The sequence below is a fragment of the Helianthus annuus genome, chromosome 13 (assembly GCF_002127325.2).
Source record: "Helianthus annuus cultivar XRQ/B chromosome 13, HanXRQr2.0-SUNRISE, whole genome shotgun sequence".
Lineage (NCBI taxonomy): Eukaryota > Viridiplantae > Streptophyta > Magnoliopsida > Asterales > Asteraceae > Helianthus > Helianthus annuus.
In genome coordinates, this window is record NC_035445.2 from 115,234,352 (window position 1) to 115,249,227 (window position 14,876).

Genomic DNA, 14,876 nt, shown 5'->3' on the forward strand with positions numbered 1-14,876 from the left:
GCCTTGTTTAAGCATGGGTGATCAGTCCATACCTAACTAAGGCTAGGCTATCTGTCCCTGACAATAACCCTAGTACTTTTAAAATAATACTAACACTATTACTATTAATATATTATTACTAAAACTAATATTAATTACCAATAATAAATAACTAAACATAAATTTAAATGAGAGTATACCTCAAACAAAATTTTATACGTAGAAATATAAATTCTTTACCTTAATGGTTTAACAAGAATTTTAAATATGGGAATACTATATTTGTAAATAAGGTAATTACTTATGTAAGTTTCCATATAAAATCAATAAATTTTATATTTTTAAATTTATATAATGTTTTTCGATCAATGATGATAAAGCAATAAATATCACGAAAGGCTCGATTGATGTTGTAAGAACTATTAAGAGATATACTGAAATATTAAATAAATTTGTGTATCATTATCTTAGCACACAATTGTGTTAAGATTGCTTTTATAGAATAAATCCAAGCGGATTCAATATAAATAAATAAATAATTAAATCCAAAATTAGCGCAAGCTTCAGATTTTATGAAAACGTCACCACAAGGTGATCGTGATCAAAGAAATGATTAAATGAAGTTGAAGATCAAACAAGCATGTTATAGTTCAAGAGAATTAAAGTGCTTGTCGGGATTATTTCAAATATGATGGCCTAAAAATATCATATGGGACTTTGAATTGAATACGTATTACGAGCAAGTTAACTTGGTTTGAATAAAACGAGTTTTAGTAAGGAAGTTCGGACATGATCACAACAGAAACCATGTATACCCTTCAAAAGAAAATCGAGTTTTTTTTTCAAGAAATTCATTGATTTGATATTAAAGAGTCATCGCTTTGTAAAACGCGGTTTACAATGCAAAGATCAAGTATAGCGAAATGATATTTGAACTTTTGATAAAACAACAAATTGGAATGATGCCCTCCTATGGTCTTCATAACTCAAATGAACCACATGCGCAACAAACAGTGCATGTGTAACGTGTGGATTTACCAAGAAATGAAATAGATCAATATTTGCTGTTATGAAAGAAATCCTCCTGGTATGATGACCATTTAGGGGAAGTGGAAATGCGAAAGTCAACTCATTCTAGGCAGAAGTCAGAATTGCCATGAAAGGAATATAAGAATTTTATCTGGAATTTCGTGTGATAACCGTGTTGGTGCATATTCTGTGACAACAGCTTAGATTTGGTCTTTGGATATCTTGTAATTAGTTAAACGATAAACGGTTAGCGGGTTTAGCTTTGTATTAGTGAAATAATAGAGTTTGGGCTAAACTAAACCCAATTGGATGTAGGGGGGACGATTTGGGCCTTGCCCATGTAGGAAACCCTAGTCCAATTAGTAAACCTTGTGTTATATAAACAAGGTTAGGCTTTAGGGTTTAGGTTAATCAGCCAAAAACAGAGTTAGTGAGAATTTCGTAAGAGCTCATACAGCTTGGACGAAATTAGGGTTGTTAGGGTTTTGGATTGATTGTAATTCGTGAGATTGATAATCAATAGAAAACCCGGTTTGAAAGTGATTGCTGATTTCTGTTCCTACACGTTTTCTGCTTATTCTGATCAAGAGGATTCCGCACTCTTGATCGGATTGACAATTCTGTGAAGATCCGTACACATCAAGGGGACCTACAATTGGTATCAGAGCATTAGGCTCTTGAAGGCTCGGTTCAGAATTGTTTGCTGCAGAAACAGGGAAAATTTTCAAAATTTTGAAAACCTGAAAAATTAGGGTTTCGAAATTTTTGTGTGTTTGATCTTAAGTTTCGAAATTGTTGGCTGTTTTAATATTCTGGTTTGTTTATTTGTTGTTTTGCAGGTTTTTGAGACTGTTTGGTTGATTATCTTGAAGAATCTTGGCTGAAAGACTTGAAGATTCGAAGACTGTTCTTCGTGTTCTTCGTGGTTTTCCATCTGTTCTTCATAATTCTCGAAATTATTGTGCTGATTAGGTTTTCTGATTTTGCAGATTTGTGTTAACAGAATCCAGAAAATCATCGAGAATTTTGAACAGATTGAGTTTCCAAAGTTACTGAGCGAATTTAACATATTCGCAGACTGATCAGCGAATTTGAGACTCAATATCTCGGTGACCGGTGAACTTAAATCCAAAGGTGACTTTGGTAACCGTGAAATTCTCCATAGCGAAATTATCACGGTTTTCGACGAATTTACTGGTCCTCGTAATAGCGAAATTGACTAGCGAATTTGGCGAATTTGGAGCGAAATTGATCAGCGAACTTGGCAGCAAATTTATCAGCGAACTTGAACTTGACAGCGAAATAGACCGAATATTTTGTACGGTTTTCTCAGTCTGCAACGTTTAAAATGTCGAACAGGACCAACTTGAGTGCACCTAAGATGATGAAGGTGGAGAATTATCTTACATGGAAGGACAGTTTCAAATCCTTCATTGAATCTCAGGATACACGCATGTGGATGTGTATTGAAGATGGGTACATAAACCCAGTACATGATTTTGAGGGCAGACCACGTAGAACAGACTACGTGAACATGAAAGAGGATGATAAAAAGATCTACGAGGCTGAAAAGAGAGCCTTGGCTGCAACAAAGACATCCTTACCTTATAGCATCAAGCATATCTTCAAGAAGTACACAAATTCAAAGGATATGTGGGATGCATTACAAAGGCGATATCAGGGAAATGAGAGTGCTGCTCAGGCATTCATGGCAGAGATAGTGCCGGTTGATGAGGCTAAAAGTACTGTGAGTGATGCTGAATCTGAAGTGAAGAATGCTGAAGCAAAAGTGGATGCTAAAGTAGAGAAAGAAAGTGAAACTGAACAGGTTGGTGCTGATGAAACTTCAGAAGTTCACGAGGAAGAGGTACAATCTAATTCTGTGTGTTTAAGATGTCGTGAACTACAGGGTGAGGTTGACAGGTTGTCAACACAAAACCAAAGTCTGGTGAGCGAGATGTCTAGCATTAAAGAGTCAAACTTTTTTGCTAAAAGAAATGAATCTCTATACTTGAAGAAGATAAAAGGTTATGAAAGTGAAATCGAAGCTTTAACGTGCAAATTAAACGAAAAACTTCAAGTAATAGACTTAGCTCACGAAATGATGGCTGAGAAAACAAAAGAGATTTCTGAAAAATGCAAAGAGTTGACAGATGCACAACTCAAAATTGTTGAACTTGAAAAGAAGTTAGGACAAATCAGGGATTCTACTTTTGTCATGAAACACATGATGGGTGGGTTAAAGAAGAGTAATGACAAGACTAGTGTGGGATTCCAAGGCTTTAATGAAGTCCCACCTCCTCTTAGTCATGATTATTCATTCCTACCTGATGAAGATGAGCTAACCAATTTTATGTCAACAGCACCAAGTAGTTCCACCCCAAGTCAAGGAGATGAGTCTGAGAGAGGCGATGCTAAGAAGGATAATAACAGCAAACCTGTTTTGAAAAAGAAAACTTCACAACCTAAGAATAAATATTCGACTTTTGCTAAAAAGATAAATTTTGTTCAAGGAAGTGACATGAAAAACGAAACAACTGTTATTGAAATGAATCGAACGTAGAGTTTGCTAAAAACAAAAACAAAGAAAATTCTGAAACTAAGCAAACTGAACCAGATTCTTCTAAAGCATCATCATCAAAGCCTGAATCTAGTTCAAAGGCTTCAGATAAGAAGTCTTCGAAAAAGATGTCGTGCTTCAAATGTCACACCAAAGGACATGTAGCTAGCTGCTGTCCTACCAAAAAGAATGAAGCACAAGCGAATGAGAGGAAGAGAGAGAAGTCACCAGAGAAAAGTGATGATAAGCAGGAGAGAGAGTCCAACTCTCCAAAGAAATCTGCTCCTAAGCAACCATAGAAAGTTGCTGTTGGTGTGGATAAGGCTGAAAAAGGAACTCCACAAGTTTCTCGTTTTCAAAGAAATCAACCAAGATTTCAGCCTAGATCTCCACCAGGCAGATTTGAGAGACCTAGAAGCAGTTCACCAAGAATGAACCATCAAAATACAAATAATTTCAGAAGTCAAGGTCAATATCAAAATCGATACCAAAATAATGGTGGTCGAAATTTTTATAACAATGGCTTTAGAAATTACAATAATAATGCTTCTTGGAATCAAAATCAAAATTTTCAAAGGTCAAATAGTCCAAACACACATAGGAACCCTCAGGACCAAAGACCTAGTGGAAATCAAAATCAAATTCCAACAGGTCTGAGATCCAAGACTCCAGTTAGGAGTAATGGATATTGGATGGATGTTCCGGTGGTTGGTGAATTTGGACGACCCAAGACCATTAAGGCTTGGGTCCCCCAATCTAACTAATTTTTGGTTGGTGTGTGCAGGAGCTGCTAAGGAGGATTATCAACTTGTGGTATGTTGATAGTGGCTGCTCTAGGCACATGACGGGGGATGCGAGATTGTTGACTGAGTTTGAAGAATATGATGGAGGACAAGTGAATTTTGCGGGTGCGAAAGGTGGTAGAATTACTGGACGAGGAAAGGTGAGCAATGGGAAGATCACACTGGACAAAGTGAATTATGTGGAGCAGGTTAAACACAATCTGATGAGCGTGTCACAAGTCTGCGACAAGGGTCACTCGGTCCATTTTACCAAGAATGAAGCATTAGTGTTGAAACCAGGTTTGGAGATACCAGACGATTGGATAGTGATGCGAGCGCCAAGGAGAAATGACACTTATGTCATGGACATGGGTGCTAAGGATCCAACTGCTGTGGTGGCGTGTTTACTATCAAAAGCATCTGAAGCTGAATCAATGTTGTGGCACAGACGCATGGCCCATATTCACTATCGAAAAATGAATTACCTTGTGAAAAATGAGCTAGTGAAAGGGGTTCCAATGCAGAGGTTTCAAGTGGAAGACAAATGTCTTCCATGTCAAAAGGGAAAACAACATAAGAAACCTCACAAGTCTAAAACAGTAAATTCCATAGATGCCCCTTACGAATTACTTCACATGGATTTATTCGGTCCAGTGAATGTGAGGAGCATAGGTGGAAAGTACTATTGTTTAGTTGTCACTGATGACTACTCACGTTATTCATGGGTTTTCTTTTTTAGGTACAAAAGATGTGACGGCAGAAATGTTGATAGATCTTTTTACAAAATTGGAAAACGTCCATGATGCAAAGATCAAGAGGATAAGGAGTGATAATGGCACGGAGTTCAAGAATCGAATTCTGGATCTCTATTGTCTTCGCAAGGGAATTGAACATCAATATTCTGCTCCTTATACGCCTCAACAGAATGGAGTTGCTGAGAGGAAAAACAGAACGTTGATTGAAGCCACTAGGACAATGCTTTCAGATTCTAAGCTACCAGTTCTTTTCTGGGGAGAAGCTGTGAATACAGCTTGCTATGTCCTAAACAAAGTTTTGACTGTTAAACGTTTTAACAAAACTTGTCATGAGTTGATGTTTAACAAGAAACCAAACTTAGAAGGCTTTGAACCATTTGGATTACCCTGCACCATTGTGCGTAGTAAAGATAAACAAAAATTCGGTGAGGTGGCTGACGATGGCTACTTTCTAGGTTACGTGCCTGGCACACCGAATAAAAGGGTTTTTAATCTAAAAACTGGTAAAATTGAGGTTGTGTTTAATGTGGAAATTACTTCTTACAAACCTCAACAATCAACGAGTGGACCTGCTATATTATATGATTATTAAAGTGTTTTTAAATCATTTAATATTACTGAGTTTTCCAATGCAGATGAGTCTCAGCTGATTCAAACAGTGATAAATGGAGATGATGAAGGCGAGTTCATGCCTAGATCAAATGTTGATATGACAGATGCTCCGGAAACTTCCCATGCTGCTGCTGATATTGATTCAAGTGATAGTGAACCCGAACCCAATCAGGGGGAGGATTTCATTAATCCGTTTGCAAATCAGAACATTCAGGGGGAGGTTGGATCAAACCTGGGTGATAATCTAGAAGTCGATGCGGTTGCTACTAGACGAGCAAATAGGGATCATCCACTTGACATGATACTTGGAGATCCTACTGCAGGTGTTCAGACGAGAAGAAGCATAGCAACGAATACTGGTTTATTTGTGTCGATTGAGAAGACTGGGATTGTGAACGAGTGCTTGTATAGTTGCTTTATTTCCCAAGAGGAGCCGAAAAACATTCATATGGCTCTTAAATGCAATTCATGGGTTGAAGCTATGCAAGAGGAATTGGCCCAGTTTGCGAAGTTGAACGTTTGGGAGTTGGTTGATCTTCCTAAAGGTGAAAGAGAGATTGGCACTAAATGGGTGTTTAGGTGCAAGAAGGATGAAAGAGGTATAGTCACGCGAAACAAGGCTCGATTGGTTGTCAAAGGTTTCAATCAGCAAGAAGGGATAGATTACAATGAAGTGTTTGCACCAGTGGCAAGGTTGGAGGCAATTCGTTTGTTTCTGGCTTTCGCAACTTTCAAGGGCTTCAAAGTTTACCAACTAGACGTGAAGAGTGCGTTTCTTTACGGGAAAGTCCAAGAAGTGGTGTATGTCTCACAACCAGATGGGTTCGTTGATCCAGATTATCCAGATCGGGTGTACAAACTTGATAAGGCTTTATATGGATTACATCAAGCTCCCAGGGCGTGGTACGAGACACTGTCTACACATCTGATAAAGAATGGTTTTGAAAGAGGTCAGATCGACAATACACTGTTCATCAAGAGGAAGAAGGAAGATTTTCTGCTGGTACAGGTGTACGTGGATGACATCATCTTTGGGTCATCTGATGAAAGCATGTGTAAAGAGTTCGAGCAGGTGATGAAGAGCAAGTTCGAAATGAGTGCTATGGGTGAGCTGTCTTACTTTCTGGGATTACAAGTTGAACAGAAGGCGGATGGGATGTTTATTCATCAAACAAAGTATGTGTATGACATTTTGAGTCGGTTCAAAATGAATGATTGCTCTACTTCCAACACACCCATATGTGAAAATCACAATCTTGGCCCAGATCATGAAAGTACTGAAGACGTTGATCCTACTCAATACAGGGCAATGATTGGTTCTCTAATGTACTTGACTGCTTCAAGACTCGACATCATGTTTGCCGTATGCTTGTGTGCCAGATATCAGGCAAATCCAAAAGAGTCACACATGAAAGCAGTGAAGCGGATTCTTTGTTACTTGAAGGGGAAACCTAAACTTGGGTTGTGTTATCCAGCTGATAGTGATTTGACGTTTGTTGCTTACACTGACTCAGACTTTGGAGGATGCAAGTCGAACAGAAAGTCTACAACAGGTGGTTGTCAGTTCTTAGGAGGCAGGATTGTGTCTTGGCAATGCAAGAACCAATCTTGTGTGTCTACTTCTACGTGTGAAGTTGAATATATTGCTGCTGGAAGCTGCTGCTCTCAGGTTCTCTGGATACAACAGCAGATGCGCGATTACGGTTTGGATTTCACTCGTACTCCTATTATGATAGACAATAATGCCACAATTTCTATAACTAATAATCCCGTGAATCACAGTCGCACAAAACATATTGACATACGTCATCATTTTATACGGGATTGTGTTGAAAAGAGATTAATTGAACTTCATCAAGTCGACACAGAAGATAACCTGGCAGATCTTTATACTAAAGCATTTGACAAGGCTCGCTTTGAACAGTTAGTCGAACTCAACGGGATGAGGAATGCTGAATAACTGGTTTTTCATAAGAATTTTGTAAATAGTTTACTTCTTTTCTTAAAAATCAAAAATAAAAAAAAATTGAAAAATAAAAAACATAAAAAAATAGAAAAATAAAAAATGAGTCATTACTGTGTGAAAAAGAAGAAATGATAGTACATCGGCAAGTTAGACTGTCACACTGAAGTTGAACCTAAATTGCTTAAGTGTGATAGCAGCTTCATTATACGATGTACCAGTAGGCAAAAAGCATGAAATAATCAACTTACCAATGTGATATAAACTTAAATGAACTGAATATGAGTGGGGAACACATCAGTGGTGTATGGTTTAATGACCTTAATTCTTGTGTTGATAGATTGCCAAAATCTGAAGTTTTGGGTCTTTATACTGTCTTTTCATCTGGGGATATCTTGGCTGTCTTTTTGTTCAGAACTAAAATTGTACATGACCCCAGGAAAGAAAGTCACTTGGAATTAGCTCATTTCTATTTAAAAGTCTGTATGTGTCCCGATACACACAATTTTGATCTGATTCTGAAATCTTCTCTAAAAAAAGTCGTGTACCTCCTCTACTGCATCCAGATATATGCTGACCTGGAGGTGCTAGGCAACGACAACTTCTACTGCATCCAGATACATGCTGACCTAGCTGTACGTTGTCACGCTATAGATCTAATACACCCGAAAGAGGCCCTCAAGTGCCCAAAAGAAACCCAAGAAACCTATATCAAACTGAGAAAATCTCATTTGATCTGTATATTATACCATCTCTACTAAAGATCTATTATGTTCTCTTCTCAACCTATTCCCAGTTAAGATTTCAGAACTCTGGATTGGACTTATGAAATATGTGGTAGGGAAGATACTTGCATGATAGAGTGTGTTGTTTATATTTCCAGGATTTGATGAGTATTTATTTGGGTGTTCATTGTTAAGCAATCAAAACATGATAAAACGGATTATATGCAGACCTAGGCAAGTTCAGGATATCTTAAAGGATGAATTCAGTATACTCACCTACTACGATGAATCTTTGTGCATACCTTGATCGCGGGGGTACATCCTGAAGTGGGACACGCTAGTATATCAGTAAATAAAATTACCTTAACGTATCATACGGTAATGGTACTTGAAATGTTCATGCATTTTGTTTAAGTGGACAAACATACTAGTAATCGTCTTGAACTGCTTTTCACTAAAAATTAAACAAAGAATAATCAAATTGTGTGAAACAGTTTGATTGTGCTGATATGATCTTCTTACCAGTGATTCTCACAAAAATAGAGTGTTTATTGCTTTTGTTATTTACTTGCTTTCAGAAAATATAAAAAGCCAAAAATAGTGTCTTTTTCTGCTTAAAATTCTTAACGTACGGAAAACTGTTATTCTTGGTGGAATTATTACTGATAGGGGGAGACGGTGTTAGAAAGTGAGTTCAAAATTTTTAAATCAGACAGGTTCTTGTGTGTTGAACAAAAAGTTTTGCGTGTTGGTGATAAATTGGAAAATGCTTAATCTGTGATACAGTTTAACTGTCTCTTGAAAGAAAATAATTTATTTAACTTTGTTGAAAAATTCTTATGGTTTCTCGAGATGTTTGTTTTATAGTATCCAGATTGAAGCGGTTTGTTGCTGAGAAGTTGCTGTGAAGTGAGAAGATGAGAGTTTGATTGGATGCATGGTAGAACCTCCTTTCTATATTGCAGACAAGATTGAAGAGTTTGAAGATTGCTGTGCAAATGCTAAACTGGAGTTTACTCAATTGCTAACGTGTTGAAGATTTGGTGATTGGATGCATCAGCTTAGGGGGAGTCTGTTGCTGATAGAAGCTGTTGAAGCTGAAGCTATCCAAAGACCAAAGACAGTGCAAGATTACTTGAAGATTGCAAGAAGACCGAAGACAAAGTTTTGATTGAAGACAAAGTTTTTATGAAGCTATTGTCAAGGGGGAGTTTGTTGGTGCATATTCTGTGACAACAGCTTAGATTTGGTCGTTGGATATCTTGTAATTAGTTAAACGATAAACGGTTAGCGGGTTTAGCTTTGTATTAGTGAAATAATAGAGTTTGGGCTAAACTAAACCCAATTGGATGTAGGGGGGACGATTTGGGCCTTGCCCATGTAGGAAACCCTAGTCCAATTAGTAAACCTTGTGTTATATAAACAAGGTTAGGCTTTAGGGTTTAGGTTAATCAGCCAAAAAACAGAGTTAGTGAGAATTTCGTAAGAGCTCATACAGCTTGGACGAAATTAGGGTTGTTAGGGTTTGGATTGATTGTAATTCGTGAGATTGATAATCACTAGAAAACACGGTTTGAAAGTGATTGCCGATTTCTGTTCGTACACGTTTTCTGCTTATTCTGATCAAGAGGATTCTGCACTCTTGATCGGATTGACAATTCTGTGAAGATCCATACACATCAAGGGGACCTACAAACCGTTGTTAAGTGATATTACCAAGGAATGTCGAATGAAATGAAATGAAATAGGGGATTTGCAAAGGGTGTATGACTTCTTTTGTGGTGCTAATAATTATGACTCTGATTAGACTGTGCACTTATGGTTGTGAAATATTGTTCCAACGTACCTCAGCGATATTCAGATCGTTTGTAGGATCATGTGGCAAAGGGCTTCTTTTTAATTAGTAGTTCTTCTACTGACGGAATTAGTATTGGTATCATCGTGCCCAATTTGTATTTTCCAAAGATCTTGCCTTAGAAAATCGTGTGTGATATACTTCGATGTCTGTAGTCGTATAATTTTAAGTTTCATGTGTTTTCTTGTGCATTCGCACAACTTTACATGCTTCTTACGTGCGTTAATAATTTAGGGTAACATATTGGAAATTCTTATACTTTTGATGGCGTACCAATTTAAAAGGTTCCCGTCGTTTATTTTGTTGCATGAGTTATGAGGCAGATGACCAAACGAAATAATGTTTGACATCGGAATTATAGATATATGCGAGAGATTTCTGATAAAGAAATCTAGAATTATTATTGACACATATGCTTGTGTTTTATTCTTAATTATCAATCGTTATGGTTTTTGGAATTTCTTATAGATATACATATCTATATAGTTATATATTTCACATGCGGTAATATACATACCTTTCATAAGGTTAATGTATTTAACAGATTCTTATTTCCAAAAACAAGTCAGATATCAATTCATGATATTATTTAGGGAAATCTTGTCACTGATTTGACATATCATTTATCCCGTCTTATCCGGTTCGCGCCGGAGAGGTAACCTTAGTATATCCAGACAAGCTGTAGAGTCTGCTACACCATACCCAGTCTTGCCGGAGAAAAATTTTCTATTTCCCATAAATAGTATCTTTTCAAGATTTTAAATGTGCCTCTTTTATTAGGGCTTTTATCCAGAATCAAGGAAATTTGTATTTCCATAACATATTTTTATTCTAGACCAAGTAATATCAATAAACAAGAATTAAGTGTTATTGCTTATTTATCATATCTTGCAATATTCTAATTACCATTCGTATGGTATATTAATATTCATTACATTATACTTATATAAGTAATTTATCTTGAAGCTTATATTGAGGCAAAAAAATTTTTAAGTTCAAGTCTAAATATCATCCTGAGTGCTATCAGATAATATTAAGTTCCTAACTCTCCATTTAAACTTAGGTATTATTACAACACCTAATTGCTTAAACAAGTGACTTAGCTTATACTAAGGCATCTTTTCTTATGTTCAAGTCTAAATGCTATCAGATGTGCTACCAGTTAATAGCAATCTCCTAACTCTTTTATTTAAGCTTAAGTATTATTATCACAACACTTATAGGTTTAAAGCAGTGGCTCTGATATCACCGTCTGTCACGACCCCCGAACCCACCCTTGACGGAATCGGGAGCCGCGAGCAGCCCGTGGTACCGGTGGTTATTTTTGAAAAACATTGCAGCGGAAATTTCATCAGGACCGTGAGTTAGGAAAAGTATCAGAGTTTAGAAACACCGGATTTTATTTAAATAGATGGAATAAATTCCATGTTTTACAAAGGTAGCTTTTAATATAAACTTGATTACATAAAACAACTTTTCTTAATTTTTATTTAATTGATAAATCAAGCCACTTCTGTAAGCCTTTTTGGTGCCGTATCCAACTCTTATTCCAATCTACTGTAATCACCTGAAACGCGTTTTAAAAAGGTTTTGTCAGCAGGGAAATACTGATTGAATCATTCAGTTTACTGAAAATGACACATTTGTTTTAATTTACAGTATTAAGAGCGATTACAATGTTTCCATATCAACCAACTACCCACAGTATTTGTCACTCGACCGGATCTGTGACTGTGGTCATATCACTGTTGGGTCCGTTCACCCACAAGTGACGTTAATCACTGTTTCGGTCCGACTACCTAATAGTGTATAACATGATTTAGGCTCGCTCACCTAAAATGATACAAGTAGTAGTAATGTGCACAATACCCCACATACCGGCTGTAATTTGGTGATTACAAAGACTTAATCCCTGTAATTATAACTTTGGAAAATAATTTGGAGTATTGTAAAACAGTTGATAAAAAGAGAATGACTCACAGTATAAGCATGCAGTATTGATTTAACAAGCTTCTTGATTCTACTCCTTCTAATAATTAAGCGTATACTTTATTGTTCTGGATCTTCTGATGATTTAACAGCTTGTTTGATTGTAAGTGTATAGTAGGAGTATTCTGGTAGTTAAACATATATAGTTTAATAGAATGGAATACGTATTTGTGTAAAACCCAAATCAAACCTTAACGGTAGTCACGAGATTCGAACCTTTAACAAAATTCACAAAGTATAGCACTTTGGATTCCGTTTACCGAAATTCACAGAGTACATCACTTTGGCAATTATTAGATGGTTCCTGAATCGATCGGACAGAACATCGCATCGGTGATTATTGGTTAGAACACTAACGTATAGAAAGAAGAATAGAAGAAATGAACAAAGGAAATGAATTCCTAAGCTTCCTATTTATAGGTAAGAAGTATGAAACTTCTAGGTAGTTTCCTATAGCTTTTCTAGGAAGCTTCCTACCTGTATATATATATCTTCTTATACCTTCCTCACACCTTCCTTTGATATTATCTATCTCATATATAAATATATATATTTATTTTTCATGTATATCTACTTAAATTAATCTTACTTAACTTAATTAATCCTGCTTAGCTTAATTATTCTTGCTTAGCTTAATTAATCTCGCTTAGCTTAATTAATTTGCTTAGCTTAATTAATCTTGCTTAACTAATTAATCATACTTAATCTTAATTAACACATTAATTAATTTACTCAGCTAACTTAACGGCTAAGTTTATTTAACTATTATGTATTCTAGCAGTTCCCTGATTACGAGTTCTAATTTCTAGACACAATGGAACTCGTATTAGTGTATTAACTCAATTCAACTTTAACGACAACTCACGAGACTAAAACCCTCACAACGAATGACAAAGGCATAGCCTAATTACGGGTAGCACTTAAACATCCATCGGATAGTTTCAATTGATCGGACATTGAATCGTACCAGTGACTAGAGTTATTACCCTAATAACGGGCAGAGTTTTCGGGTATAATCCCGAGCTACTATTATAATAAAGCTAAAGGAAAGAAAAGAACTGAACGAGTTTCAACTGAAACTATCGACTACTATTTATAGGCTGGAAACAGGGCGCCTCGCGGCCCGCGTAAAATCAAAGGAAGACTTACGCGGCCCGCGTGGGTGTGTGGATCAGGTCGGAGTATGCTGAGTCACCGGTGGTCGTGACGCGTGCGTAATCTTGGCTTATCTTTTACGCAGCCCGTATAAAGCTTTCATACTTATCCGGAATGATTTTAAGTTGACGCGACCCGCGTGAACTCCTCTTATGGTTTACGCAGCCCGCCTGAACCCAAATTTCTTGTTTTCTTGGTTTTTCATGTACATTAGGGTTTCAGGGGTTCGGGTTTCCACTTACGGAGCGTTTTAGGATATTTTTGGGTGAGTCGTTACAATAGGTACTAAGGGAGCTTGCACGGGGAGGCGCAGTCGTTGTGGGACATGGATCGTGGATGCCAATTTAAACATTTATGACATTTCAAACTTATTACTTATGTTGGGTTTTACATTTATGCTTCCGCTAAACTTTGAAACTATACTATTGTTTTGAACACCTTTCATATTCTTCGGTTGAATTATATTTACTACTTACATTGTTCAATATGATTGGTGGCTCGACCCGGGTCATGTCACGCCTCCAGGCAGTGATACTCCACGTGTGGATTTTGGGGGTGTGACAAGTTCATCCTTCGTTCTCTCCATCTAACCTAATCACCTCCACAGCCGCCATTTCAGCTCTCCGTCTTCAATCTTCCCCACTCTTTGCGTTGGACCTCCCTTATTGTTTACTCATCGATCGATTATGTGTTGATTAGGAATTCAATCTTATGTGATCTCGGTAAGTTTATGTTGGGTATTTTTTTTCATTATTTTGCTATGCGTAATCTGTAATCCTACTCATTCGCGTCTTCTAATATTTGGGTTTAAAGTTCATTCTTCTTGTATAATTGATTATCACCACTTCAAGTCACAGTTTCTTATTCTCATCCTTCATTCATGTTTGTTTGTTTTTCATCAGGAGTCAAGACCTATACCCTTGCACTGAATCAAAACATATGGTTTGTCATTTATAGGTAAATACGAGAACTGATTCAGGGCTGTTTGGGATTGCTTATTGATCGGTTTGACTTTTGGGTGTTTATTTTTCAGAATCAAATTGTGCTTAAAATTAGGTTTAAGAAAAAGTGAGATGTTACTAGAGAGGATAGGAGTTTTTGCTGGTTCAGATCTGATTAAAGCTGCTGATCATCTCTTAAAGTGTTGTTCTTATTCAATAATCATTTAAAAATATCTATCATTTTGTTAATTAGGGTTTGAAGTTCTGAATATGGTGGTTATGTGCGTAAATTGGCCATGATAGCCAAGTTATTATATTGTTCTTAAGATGCATAGTTGACAAACGATGATATGAACTTTAGCGAACATCTACAAGTTGGATTTTAATGTTATATCTCTATACTAACATGACTTTTTAGTTACTATTTACTAATATGGATTTTTTATAAACATCTTCTTTTTCATATGTCAGGTACCATAATGGTATTCAGGTGACTGAATCGGCCCAGTATAATGATTTATGGGGGAACAA

The 14,876-nt window shown here is 36.7% G+C and overlaps 1 long non-coding RNA gene across 1 annotated transcript; it reads left to right on the top strand.

Moving 5' to 3' along the window:
- The first annotated feature begins 13,994 nt into the window (after positions 1 to 13,994).
- Positions 13,995 to 14,630, top strand: LOC110939473. The gene is made up of 2 exons (XR_002592281.2): positions 13,995 to 14,126; positions 14,307 to 14,630. It is a non-coding gene; the product is annotated as an uncharacterized LOC110939473 (long non-coding RNA).
- Positions 14,631 to 14,876: the final 246 nt, after the last annotated feature.